This window comes from Somniosus microcephalus, unplaced genomic scaffold, assembly GCF_052327205.1.
Source record: "Somniosus microcephalus isolate GS21.2 unplaced genomic scaffold, FLI_Smic_1.0 scaffold517, whole genome shotgun sequence".
Lineage (NCBI taxonomy): Eukaryota > Metazoa > Chordata > Chondrichthyes > Squaliformes > Somniosidae > Somniosus > Somniosus microcephalus.
This window is the reverse complement of record NW_028225704.1, coordinates 185,001-197,500: the sequence shown is the minus strand read 5'-3', so window position 1 is coordinate 197,500 and position 12,500 is coordinate 185,001.

Below are 12,500 nucleotides of genomic sequence, written 5' to 3'. Positions count from 1 at the left end.
GCCGGGAAGCAACACCCGAGGCCCGCAAAAGGCGGCCGAATATTTTCTCATCGGACTTCCGCGTTTTGGTTAATCATGTCTCGAAATCGTTAAATGCACATGTCAATTCGGCGGGAGCAATTCACTTTCCCAAGCCGGAAAGCATCACCGGAGGCCCGCTTGAAGGGCCCTAATATTTTCTCATCGGACTTCCGCGTTTTGGTTAATCATGTCTCGAAATCGTTAAATGCACATGTCAATTCGGCGGGAGCAACTCACTTTCCCAGGCCGGGAAGCAACACCCGAGGCCCGCAAAAGGCGGCCGAATATTTTCTCATCGGACTTCCATATTTTGGGGGTTGGATTCTCTCCCGCATTCCAGCCCCCTGGCCACGGGTCGCTCATTCACTTTCAGCCCGGGCCTTGCCAATTTGGTTAATCAGTTAGCCATGCACCAGACTCGGCCTCGCCTTTTTCATTTATGGTTAATGATGTGCCCAGGCTGGGACTTAGTCTCTCCAGCAGCCAAAACTTTTCACTGGTTAATGAGGTGCCCAGCCCGGCACTTAGTCTCTCTCCCCAGCAAGCTTACTTGGTCGGCCGACATTTGGATCCATTTTCGGGGCTTAATCGGGTCGAATACGGTCCCTTACGCAAGGGGAGCCGAAGCCCCGGCCTCTGCCAGGCGTCAGGCTGCCGTTTTTTAAGCCCGACCAAAAACCCGAAAATTGGTTAAAAATGGAAATAAATTTCCACCCAAAAAGGGTTAAAAGTCGGTTGGACGGCAGCCCTGGTCGGTCTCTGCAGACCTGGAGGCCCTAGACAGTAATCTGGAAAACAGACAAAGTCTCGAGAAACCACCTCCTACCATTCTCCAGGTACCCCGCCAATCCCCCCTGCCAGAAATGACAAGTGTCAAATCAGCGGGACGGATTTGACTTTTGTGACCGACCGCTGGAACTTTTTTCGGCTACAGGCAGTCAAATTTTTCTCCTTCCGGACTTCCAGTACAACTTTGAACGGCCATATCTCCGCACTCCCGCGTCGGAGCCAAGCCGTTTTTACACCGTTAGACGCGGCTTCCCGTGCCCGTTCGAATGCCGCCCTGCTCGGCGGAAAAGGAGAATTTTTTTATTTTTCGGCCGATTTCGGGAAAAAAAATTCCCGCTCTGAACTCGGATTTTTCGGCTTTAATCGTTTCGTATACGGTCCCTTACGCAAGGGAGCCGAAGCCCCGGCCTCTGCCGGGCGTCAGGCTGCCGTTTTTAAGCCCGACCAAAAACCCGAAAATTGGTTAAAAATGGAAATAAATTTCCACCCAAAAAGGGTTAAAAGTCGGTTGGACGGCAGCCCGGGTCGGTCTCTGCAGACCTGGAGGCCCTAGACAGTAATCTGGAAAACAGACAAAGTCTCGAAAAACCACCTCCTACCATTCTCCAGGTACCCCGCCAATCCCCCCTGCCAGAAATGACAAGTGTCAAATCAGCGGGACGGATTTGACTTTTGTGACCGACCGCTGGAACTTTTTTCGGCTACAGGCAGTCAAATTTTTCTCCTTCCGGACTTCCAGTACAACTTTGAACGGCCATATCTCCGCACTCCCGCGTCGGAGCCAAGCCGTTTTTACACCGTTAGACGCGGCTTCCCGTGCCCGTTCGAATGCCACCCTGCTCGGCGGAAAAGGAGACATTTTTTTTTTTCCGGCCGTTTTCGGGAAAAATTTTTCCCGCTCTGAACTCCGATTTTACGCCTTTAATCGATTCGGAGACGGTCGCTTACGCAAGGGAGGCGAAGCCCGGGCCTCTGCCGGGCGTCAGCCTGCCGTATGTAAGCCCGTCCGAAGCATGAGTTCCCACTTTTGGTTATCCAGTTGTCAATTTTAAAATTTCAGTTAATCAGTTGCCTGCTTGGTTAATCATTTGTCGCTCTGACATTTGGTTAACCAGTTGTCGATGTTCGAAATTCAGTTAATGAGTTGCCTCTTTGAAATTTCAGTTAATGAGTTGGCCCTTTGGTTACTCATTTGTCCCTGTGTCTTTTGGTTAACCAGTTGTCGATGTTCGAAATTCAGTTAATGAGTTGCCTCCTTGGTTACTCATTTGTCGCTCTGGCTTTTGGTTAACCAGTTGTCGATGTTCAAAATTACAGTTAATGAGTTGCCTCTTTGAAATTTCAGTTAATGAGTTGGCCCTTTGGTTACTCATTTGTCCCTGTGTCTTTTGGTTACCCAGTTGTCGATGTTCGAAATTCAGTTAATGAGTTGCCTCCTTGGTTAATCATTTGTCGCTCTGACTCTTGGTTAACCAGTTGTCGATGTTCAAAATTTCAGTTAATGAGCTGCTCTTATGTTCTATGATTTCCTACCTTGACAACTCATTAACCAGTGTTTCAAACAATGCACCAGGCCATTTGACGACCCCAACTCGGTTCCACAAGCGGGAAAGCAGCACCCCAAGGCCCGGTAAGGGGGCCGAATACATTCCCATCGTGAATTCCGTCCCAAATGTGAATGACAAGTTTTCAGTTAATCAGTTGCCTGCTTGGTTACTCATTTGTCGCTCTGACATTTGGTTAACCAGTTGTCGATGTTCAAATTTCAGTTAATGAGTAGCCTCTTTGAAATTTCAGTTAATGAGTTGGCCCTTTGGTTACTCATTTGTCCCTGTGTCTTTTGGTTACCCAGTTGTCGATGTTCGAAATTCAGTTAATGAGTTGCCTCCTTGGTTAATCATTTGTCGCTCTGGCTTTTGGTTAACCAGTTGTCGATGTTCAAAATTACAGTTAATGAGTTGCCTCTTTGAAATTTCAGTTAATGAGTTGGCCCTTTGGTTACTCATTTGTCCCTGTGTCTTTTGGTTAACCAGTTGTCGATGTTCGAAATTCAGTTAATGAGTTGCCTCCTTGGTTAATCATTTGTCGCTCTGGCTTTTGGTTAACCAGTTGTCGATGTTCAAAATTTCAGTTAATGAGCTGCTCTTATGTTCTATGATTTCCGACCTTGACAACTCATTAACCAGTGTTTCAAACAATGCACCAGGCCATTTGACGACCCCAACTCGGTTCCACAAGCGGGAAAGCAGCACCCCAAGGCCCGGTAAGGGGGCCGAATACATTCCCATCGTGAATTCCGTCCCAAATGTGAATGACAAGTTTTCAGTTAATCAGTTGCCTGCTTGGTTACTCATTTGTCGCTCTGACATTTGGTTAACCAGTTGTCGATGTTCAAATTTCAGTTAATGAGTAGCCTCTTTGAAATTTCAGTTAATGAGTTGGCCCTTTGGTTACTCATTTGTCCCTGTGTCTTTTGGTTACCCAGTTGTCGATGTTCGAAATTCAGTTAATGAGTTGCCTCCTTGGTTTATCATTTGTCGCTCTGGCTTTTGGTTAACCAGTTGTCGATGTTCAAAATTTCAGTTATTGAGTTGCCTCTTTGAAATTTCAGTTAATGAGTTGGCCCTTTGGTTACTCATTTGTCCCTGTGTCTTTTGGTTAACCAGTTGTCGATGTTCGAAATTCAGTTAATGAGTTGCCTCCTTGGTTAATCATTTGTCGCCCTGACTCTTGGTTAACCAGTTGTCGATGTTCGAAATTCAGTTACTGAGTTGCCTCCTTGGTTAATCATTTGTCGCTCTGACATTTGGTTAACCAGTTGTCGATGTTCGAAATTCAGTTAATGAGTTGCCTCCTTGGTTAATCATTTGTCGCTCTGGCTTTTGGTTAACCAGTTGTCGATGTTCAAAATTACAGTTAATGAGTTGCCTCTTTGAAATTTCAGTTAATGAGTTGGCCCTTTGGTTACTCATTTGTCCCTGTGTCTTTTGGTTAACCAGTTGTCGATGTTCGAAATTCAGTTAATGAGTTGCCTCCTTGGTTAATCATTTGTCGCTCTGGCTTTTGGTTAACCAGTTGTCGATGTTCAAAATTTCAGTTAATGAGCTGCTCTTATGTTCTATGATTTCCGACCTTGACAACTCATTAACCAGTGTTTCAAACAATGCACCAGGCCATTTGACGACCCCAACTCGGTTCCACAAGCGGGAAAGCAGCACCCCAAGGCCCGGTAAGGGGGCCGAATACATTCCCATCGTGAATTCCGTCCCAAATGTGAATGACAAGTTTTCAGTTAATCAGTTGCCTGCTTGGTTACTCATTTGTCGCTCTGACATTTGGTTAACCAGTTGTCGATGTTCAAAATTTCAGTTAATGAGTTGCCTCTTTGAAATTTCAGTTAATGAGTTGGCCCTTTGGTTACTCATTTGTCCCTGTGTCTTTTGGTTACCCAGTTGTCGATGTTCGAAATTCAGTTAATGAGTTGCCTCCTTGGTTAATCATTTGTCGCCCTGACTCTTGGTTAACCAGTTGTCGATGTTCGAAATTCAGTTAATGAGTTGCCTCCTTGGTTAATCATTTGTCGCTCTGACTCTTGGTTAACCAGTTGTCGATGTTCGAAATTCAGTTAATGAGTTGCCTCCTTGGTTAATCATTTGTCGCTCTGGCTTTTGGTTAACCAGTTGTCGATGTTCAAAATTTCAGTTAATGAGTTGCCTCTTTGAAATTTCAGTTAATGAGTTGGCCCTTTGGTGACTCATTTGTCCCTGTGTCTTTTGGTTAACCAGTTGTCGATGTTCGAAATTCAGTTAATGAGTTGCCTCCTTGGTTAATCATTTGTCGCTCTGGCTTTTGGTTAACCAGTTGTCGATGTTCAAAATTTCAGTTAATGAGTTGCCTCTTTGAAATTTCAGTTAATGAGTTGGCCCTTTGGTTACTCATTTGTCCCTGTGTCTTTTGGTTAACCAGTTGTCGATGTTCGAAATTCAGTTAATGAGTTGCCTCCTTGGTTAATCATTTGTCGCTCTGGCTTTTGGTTAACCAGTTGTCGATGTTCAAAATTTCAGTTAATGAGCTGCTCTTATGTTCTATGATTTCCTACCTTGACAACTCATTAACCAGTGTTTCAAACAATGCACCAGGCCATTTGACGACCCCAACTCGGTTCCACAAGCGGGAAAGCAGCACCCCAAGGCCCGGTAAGGGGGCCGAATACATTCCCATCGTGAATTCCGTCCCAAATGTGAATGACAAGTTTTCAGTTAATCAGATGCCTGCTTGGTTACTCATTTGTCGCTCTGACATTTGGTTAACCAGTTGTCGATGTTCAAATTTCAGTTAATGAGTAGCCTCTTTGAAATTTCAGTTAATGAGTTGGCCCTTTGGTTACTCATTTGTCCCTGTGTCTTTTGGTTACCCAGTTGTCGATGTTCGAAATTCAGTTAATGAGTTGCCTCCTTGGTTAATCATTTGTCGCTCTGGCTTTTGGTTAACCAGTTGTCGATGTTCAAAATTACAGTTAATGAGTTGCCTCTTTGAAATTTCAGTTAATGAGTTGGCCCTTTGGTTACTCATTTGTCCCTGTGTCTTTTGGTTAACCAGTTGTCGATGTTCGAAATTCAGTTAATGAGTTGCCTCCTTGGTTAATCATTTGTCGCTCTGGCTTTTGGTTAACCAGTTGTCGATGTTCAAAATTTCAGTTAATGAGCTGCTCTTATGTTCTATGATTTCCGACCTTGACAACTCATTAACCAGTGTTTCAAACAATGCACCAGGCCATTTGACGACCCCAACTCGGTTCCACAAGCGGGAAAGCAGCACCCCAAGGCCCGGTAAGGGGGCCGAATACATTCCCATCGTGAATTCCGTCCCAAATGTGAATGACAAGTTTTCAGTTAATCAGTTGCCTGCTTGGTTACTCATTTGTCGCTCTGACATTTGGTTAACCAGTTGTCGATGTTCAAATTTCAGTTAATGAGTAGCCTCTTTGAAATTTCTGTTAATGAGTTGGCCCTTTGGTTACTCATTTGTCCCTGTGTCTTTTGGTTACCCAGTTGTCGATGTTCGAAATTCAGTTAATGAGTTGCCTCCTTGGTTAATCATTTGTCGCTCTGACTCTTGGTTAACCAGTTGTCGATGTTCGAAATTCAGTTAATGAGTTGCCTCCTTGGTTAATCATTTGTCGCTCTGGCTTTTGGTTAACCAGTTGTCGATGTTCAAAATTTCAGTTACTGAGTTGCCTCTTTGAAATTTCAGTTAATGAGTTGGCCCTTTGGTTACTCATTTGTCCCTGTGTCTTTTGGTTAACCAGTTGTCGATGTTCGAAATTCAGTTAATGAGTTGCCTCCTTGGTTAATCATTTGTCGCTCTGACATTTGGTTATCCAGTTGTCGATGTTCGAAATTCAGTTACTGAGTTGCCTCCTTGGTTAATCATTTGTCGCTCTGACTCTTGGTTAACTAGTTGTCGATGTTCGAATTTCAGTTACTGAGTTGCCTCCTTGGTTAATCATTTGTCGCTCTGACTCTTGGTTATCCAGTTGTCGATGTTCGAAATTCAGTTACTGAGTTGCCTCCTTGGTTAATCATTTGTCGCTCTGACTCTTGGTTAACCAGTTGTCGATGTTCAAAATTTCAGTTAATGAGCTGCTCTTATGTTCTATGATTTCCTACCTTGACAACTCATTAACCAGTGTTTCAAACAATGCACCAGGCCATTTGACGACCCCAACTCGGTTCCACAAGCGGGAAGGCAGCACCCCAAGGCACGGTAAGGGGGCCGAATACATTCCCATCCGGAATTCCGTCCCAAATGTGAATGACAAGTTTTCAGTTAATCAGTTGCCTGCTTGGTTACTCATTTGTCGCTCTGACATTTGGTTAACCAGTTGTCGATGTTCAAATCTCAGTTAATGAGTTGCCTCTTTGAAATTTCAGTTAATGAGTTGGCCCTTTGGTTACTCATTTGTCCCTGTGTCTTTTGGTTAACCAGTTGTCGATGTTCGAAATTCAGTTAATGAGTTGCCTCCTTGGTTAATCATTTGTCGCTCTGACTCTTGGTTAACCAGTTGTCGATGTTCGAAATTCAGTTAATGAGTTGCCTCCTTGGTTAAGCATTTGTCGCTCTGGCTTTTGGTTAACCAGTTGTCGATGTTCAAAATTTCAGTTAATGAGTTGCCTCTTTGAAATTTCAGTTAATGAGTTGGCCCTTTGGTTACTCATTTGTCCCTGTGTCTTTTGGTTAACCAGTTGTCGATGTTCGAAATTCAGTTAATGAGTTGCCTCCTTGGTTAATCATTTGTCGCTCTGACTCTTGGTTAACCAGTTGTCGATGTTCGAAATTCAGTTAATGAGTTGCCTCTCTGAAATTTCAGTTACTGAGTTGGCCCTTTGGTTACTCATTTGTCCCTGTGTCTTTTGGTTAACCAGTTGTCGATGTTCGAAATTCAGTTAATGAGTTGCCTCCTTGGTTAATCATTTGTCGCTCTGGCTTTTGGTTATCCAGTTGTCGATGTTCAAAATTTCAGTTAATGAGTTGCCTCTTTGAAATTTCAGTTATTGAGTTGGCCCTTTGGTTACTCATTTGTCCCTGTGTCTTTTGGTTACCCAGTTGTCGATGTTCGAAATTCAGTTAATGAGTTGCCTCCTTGGTTACTCATTTGTCGCTCTGGCTTTTGGTTAACCAGTTGTCGATGTTCAAAATTTCAGTTAATGAGTTGCCTCTTTGAAATTTCAGTTAATGAGTTGGCCCTTTGGTTACTCATTTGTCCCTGTGTCTTTTGGTTAACCAGTTGTCGATGTTCGAAATTCAGTTAATGAGTTGCCTCCTTGGTTAATCATTTGTCGCTCTGGCTTTTGGTTAACCAGTTGTCGATGTTCAAAATTTCAGTTAATGAGTTGCCTCTTTGAAATTTCAGTTAATGAGTTGGCCCTTTGGTTACTCATTTGTCCCTGTGTCTTTTGGTTAACCAGTTGTTGATGTTCGAAATTCAGTTAATGAGTTGCCTCCTTGGTTTATCATTTGTCGCTCTGGCTTTTGGTTAACCAGTTGTCGCTGTTCAAAATTTCAGTTAATGAGCTGCTCTTATGTTCTATGATTTCCGACCTTGACAACTCATTAACCAGTGTTTCAAACAATGCACCAGGCCATTTGACGACCCCAACTCGGTTCCACAAGCGGGAAAGCAGCACCCCAAGCCCCGGTAAGGGGGCCGAATACATTCCCATCCGGAATTCCGTCCCAAATGTGAATGACAAGTTTTCAGTTAATCAGTTGCCTGCTTGGTTACTCATTTGTCGCTCTGACATTTGGTTAACCAGTTGTCGATGTTCAAATTTCAGTTAATGAGTAGCCTCTTTGAAATTTCAGTTAATGAGTTGGCCCTTTGGTTACTCATTTGTCCCTGTGTCTTTTGGTTACCCAGTTGTCGATGTTCTAAATTCAGTTAATGAGTTGCCTCCTTGGTTAATCATTTGTCGCTCTGACTCTTGGTTAACCAGTTGTCGATGTTCAAAATTTCAGTTAATGAGTTGCCTCCTTGGTTACTCATTTGTCGCTCTGACTCTTGGTTAACCAGTTGTCGATGTTCGAAATTCAGTTAATGAGTTGCCTCCTTGGTTAATCATTTGTCGCTCTGACATTTGGTTAACCAGTTGTCGATGTTCGAAATTCAGTTACTGAGTTGCCTCCTTGGTTAATCATTTGTCGCTCTGGCTTTTGGTTAACCAGTTGTCGATGTTCAAAATTTCAGTTAATGAGCTGCTCTTATGTTCTATGATTTCCGACCTTGACAACTCATTAACCAGTGTTTCAAACAATGCACCAGGCCATTTGACGACCCCAACTCGGTTCCACAAGCGGGAAAGCAGCACCCCCAAGCCCCGGTAAGGCGGCCGAATACATTCCCATCCTGAATTCCGTCCCAAATGTGAATGACAAGTTTTCAGTTAATCATTTGCCACCTTGGTTCATCATTTGCCACTCTGACTTTTGGTTTCCCAGTTGTCAGTTTTCACATTTCAGTTACTGAGTTGACTTTGTCTTTCTCACTCTGTGTATCTCTATCTTCTCTCTGTCTCTCTCAGTGTATGCGAGTGTCTGTGTGTGTTCCACTGCCGCCCGGCCAACCGGGTCCAAAGGCCCGCCACGTTACACACGAAAAACCCCGGTCTCGCTTCGGAGCGACGGGCACCCGGCTTCTCGGTGTCGGACCGACTCCGTTCAGATACCGTTGGATGCCCCTTGCCCCTGGCTTGCTGTGGCAGCCGGCGCGTGCAGGCCGCCCCCTGCCCCGCCGTCTCAGTGGTCGGAAAGCGGTCTCCAGCCAACGGCTGTACCTCGGCCGCGGAAAGAGGCAGCTACACAAGCGAGGTACTGCTCTGTGCGGCCCCGCCACCCCGTTCAGCTGCCGTTGTCCCCGACCGGATCGGACTTTCCTTCCCGACGTTATCCCCGATAAGCTGCCGCTGACCGACGGCCCGTCAGCCGCTGCGGGACGGCGACACTTTCCCGAACTCGCCCGGGGCCACTTCGGCAATATAGTGTGCGCCGGAGCCGGGGCTTTCCAACGAGCCATCCCCGAACGAAATCGGACACGGGAGTCGGGAGCGACAGGCGTTCGACTGGTGCCGGGCAACCGGGTCCAAACGCCCGCCTTGTTAAACACACGTACACCCCAGGCTCGATTCGGAGCGACGGGCACCCGGCTTCCCGGTGTCGGACCGACTCCGTTCAGATACCGTTGGATGCCCCTTGCCCCTGGCTTGCTCTGGCAGCCGGCGCGTGCAGGCCGCCCCCCGCCCCGCCGTCTCAGTGGTCGGAAAGTGGTCTCCAGCCAACGGCTGTACCTCGGCCGGGGAAAGGGGCAGCTACACAAGCCAGGCACTGGTCTGTGCGGGCCCGCCACCCCGTTCGGCTGCCGTTGATGCGGACCGGATCGGACTTTCCCTCCCGAAGTTATGCCCGATAAGCTGCCGCTGACCGGCGGCCCGTCAGCCGCTGCGGGATGGCGACACTTTGCCGAACTTGCCGGGATCCAGGCCGATAATATAGTGTGCGCCAGCGCCGCGGCTTTCCAACGAGCCCTCCCTGACCGAAATCGGACACGGGAGTCCAGAGCGATAGGCGTTCGACTGCCGGCCGGCCAAACACAGGCAATCTCCCGTCGTTGCGGACCCGCTCCAGGACAACCGGGTCCAAACGCCCGCCTTGTTACACGCACGAAAACACCTGCCTCGATTCGGAGCGACGGGCACCCGGCTTCCCGGTGTCGGACCGACTCCGTTCCGGTACCCTTGGATGCCCCTTGCCGCTGGCTTGCTAGGACAGCCGGCGCGTCAAGGTGGGCCACCGCGGCTCCGGCTCAGCAGTCGGAAAGCGGTCTCCAGCCAACGGCTGTACCTCGGCCGGGACAAGAGGCAGCTACACATGCCCGCTACTGGTCTGTGCGGCCCCGCCACCCCGTTCAGCGTCAGTTGACCCCGACCGCATCGGACTTTCCATCCCGAAGTTATCCCCGATAAGCTGCCGCTGACCGGCGGGGCGGCAGCCGCTACGGGACTGCGACACTTTCCCGAACTTGCCGGGGTCCAGGCCGATAATATAGTGTGCGCCAGTGTCGGGGCCTTCCAACGAGCCCTCCCTGGCCGAAATCGGACACGGAAGTCCGGAGGCAAAGGCGTTCGACTGCCGGCCGGCCAAACTCAGGCATCCTCCCGCCGTTGCGGACCCGCTCCCGGACAACCGTGTCCAAACGCCCGCCTTGTTACACGCACGAAAACACCGGGCTCCATTCGGAGCGACGGGCACCCGGCTTCCCGGTGTCGGACCGACTCCGTTCCGGAACCACTGGATGCCCCTTGCCCCTGGCTTGCTAGGACAGCCGGCGCCTCAAGGTGGGCCCCCGCGGCTCCGGCTCAGCAGTCGGAAAGCGGTCTCCAGCCAACGGCTGTACCTCGGCCGGGGAAAGGGGCAGCTACACAAGACAGGTACTGCTCTGTGCGGGCCCGCCACTCCGTTCGGTGGCAGTTGACCCCGCCCGGATCGGACTTTCCTTCCCGAAGTTGTCCCCGATACGCTGCCGCTGACCGACGGGGCGGCAGCCGGTACGGGTCGGCGACACTTTCCCGACCTTGCCGGGATCCAGTCCGATAATATAGTGTGCGCCAACGCCGGGGCTTTCCCACGAGCCCTCCCTGGCCGAAATCGGACAAGGGAGTCCGGAGCGAAAGGCGTTCGACTGCCGGCCGGCCAAACTCAGGCAACCTCCCGCCGTTGCGGACCCGCTCCCGGACACCCGGGTCCAAACGGCCGCCCCGTTACACGCACGAAAACACCGGGCTCGATTCGGAGCGACGGGCACCCGGCTTCCCGGTGTCGGACCGACACCCTTCCGGTACCACTGGATGCCCCTTGCCCCTGGCTTGCTAGGACAGCCGGTGCGTCAAGGTGCGCCCCCGCGACTCCGGCTCAGCAGTCGGAAAGCGGTCTCCAGCCAACAGCTGCACCTCGGCCGGGGAAAGGGGCAGCTACACAAGCCAGGTACTGGTCTGTGCGGCCCCGCCACCCCGTTCAGTGGCAGTTGACCCCGACCGGATCGGACTTTCCTTCCCGAAGTTATCCCCGATAAGCTGCCGCTGACCGACGGGGCGGCAGCCGGTACGGGTCGCCGACACTTTCCCGAACTTGCCGGGATCCAGTCCGATAATATAGTGTGCGCCAGCGCCGGGGCTTTCCAATGAGCCCTCCCTGACCGAAATCGGACACGGGAGTCCGGAGCCAAAGGCGTTCGACTGCCGGCCGGCCAAACTCAGGCAACCTCCCGCCGTTGCGGACCCGCTCCCGGACAACCGGGTCCAAACGCCCGCCCTGTTACACGCACGAAAACACCGGGCTCGATTCGGAGCGACGGGCACCCGGCTTCCCGGTGTCGGACCGACTCCGTTCCGGGACCACTGGATGCCCCTTGCCCCTGGCTTGCTAGGACAGCCGGCGCGTCAAGGTGGGCCCCCGCGGCTCCGGCTCAGCAGTCGGAAAGCGGTCTCCAGCCAACGGCTGTACTTCGGCCGGGCCAAGCGGCAGCTGCACAAGCCCGCTACTGCTCTGTGCGGCCCCCCCACCCCGTTCAGTAGCAGTTCACCCCAACCGGATCGGACTTTCCGTCCCGAAGTTATCCCCGATAAGCTGCCGCTGACCGACGGGGCGGCAGCCGCTACGGGACTGCGACACTTTCCCGAACTTGCCGGGGTCCAGGCCGATAATATAGTGTGCGCCAGCGCCGGGGCTTTCCAACGAGCCCTCCCTGACCGAAATCGGACACGGGAGTCCGGAGCCAAAGGCGTTCGACTGCCGGCCGGCCAAACACAGGCAACCTCCCGCCGTTGCGGACCCGCTCCCGGACAACCGGGTCCAAACGCCCGCTCTGTTACACGCACGAAAACACCGGGCTCGATTCGGAGCGACGGGCACCCGGCTTCCCGGTGTCGGACCGACTCCGTTCCGGTACCACTGGATGCCCCTTGCCCCTGGCTTGCTAGTACAGCCGGCGCGTCAAGGTGGGCCCCCGCGGCTCCGGCTCAGCAGTCGGAAAGCGGTCTCCAGCCAACGGCTGTACCTCGGCCGGGCCAAGCGGCAGCTGCACAAGCCCGCTACTGGTCTGTGCGGCCCCCCCCACCCCGTTCAGTCGCAGTTCACCC